At 49.1% G+C, this 1,211-nt stretch overlaps 1 pseudogene; it reads right to left on the bottom strand.

Annotated features, from left to right (window-relative positions):
* Nucleotides 1-287: 287 nt before the first annotated feature.
* On the bottom strand, nt 288-723 carry LOC132004313 (small ribosomal subunit protein eS19-like; annotated as a pseudogene).
* Nucleotides 724-1,211: the final 488 nt, after the last annotated feature.

Consider the following 1,211-nt stretch of genomic DNA (forward strand, 5'->3'; position numbering starts at 1 on the left):
TGAGATCATGACCTAAGCTGAAGGCAGAGGCTTAACCACTGAGCCACCCAGGCGCCCCTGTTCTTTTTTTTTTTTTTTTTTTTTTAAGGTTTTTATTTATTTATTTGACAGAGATCGAGAGAGAGATTGAGAGAGGGAACACAAGCAGGGGGAGTGGGAGAGGGAGGCTTCCTGCTGAGCAGGGAGCTGGATGTGGGGGTCAGTCCCAAGACCCTGGGATCATGATCAGAGCCAAAGGCAGACGCTTAACGACTGAGCCACCCAGGCACCCCCACCCAGCGTTTGTTCTAATGCTTCTTGTTGGCAGTCACCATCTGTCCAGAGATTCTGTCCAGAACTCTCTGTCCCTGAGGTGTCAGTTTGTGGCCCCTATCTTGGTTCTTGTCTGTAACTTTCAGCCCCTCCAGGGCTTGGAGGACCCTGTGGGCCACATTCTTGGAGCATCGACTGAGGAGCTGGGTGCGATGCTGTTTCTCTGATGTCCCCCATAGATCTTGGTCATGGAGCCAACCTGGTGCAGCCCGAGAGATACAGGCATTGCTCTGTGGAAGTGGCTTATCTGTGGAACCAGTTCTCATCACAGAGAACAAGATCTATACACTCAGGCAGCTTGACCAAGTCCACCCATTTAGGAAACTTCAGCTTTCCAAACTTTTTGAGGAAGGCTGCCAGAGCTCTGATGAACTCCTGCAGGTTCAGGTCTCTTACAGTAACTCCAGCCATGGGAGGCCTCTGTGCCGCCAGCCAGGGGAAAGTGTCCTTCAACTCCCCCCACCCCCACCTTCTTTTTTGAGATTGTTTTGGCTATCCTAAGTCCATTGCATTTCCATAAGAATTTTTTTTGAAGATTTTATTTATTTATCTGGCAGACAGAGATCACAAGTAGGCAGAGAGGCAGGCAGAGAGAGAGAGAGAGAGAGAGGAGGAAGCAGGCTCCCTGCAGAGCAGAAAGCCCGAGACAGGGCTCCATCCTGGGACCCCAGGATCATGACCCAAGCTGAAGGCAGAGGCTTTAACCCACCGAGCCACCCAGGCACCCCTCCATAAGAATTTTAGAATCAACTTTTCAATTTCTACAAAAAAAGACTGCTATGAATTTGACTGGGATTGTGTTAAATTTATACATCAGTTTGGGGAGAACTGACATCTTGACAGTATAAGTCTTCTGATCCATGAGCATAGTATACCTCCTCATCTACTGAGGTCTCTGA

The sequence above is a fragment of the Mustela nigripes genome, chromosome 16 (genome assembly GCF_022355385.1).
Source record: "Mustela nigripes isolate SB6536 chromosome 16, MUSNIG.SB6536, whole genome shotgun sequence".
NCBI lineage: Eukaryota > Metazoa > Chordata > Mammalia > Carnivora > Mustelidae > Mustela > Mustela nigripes.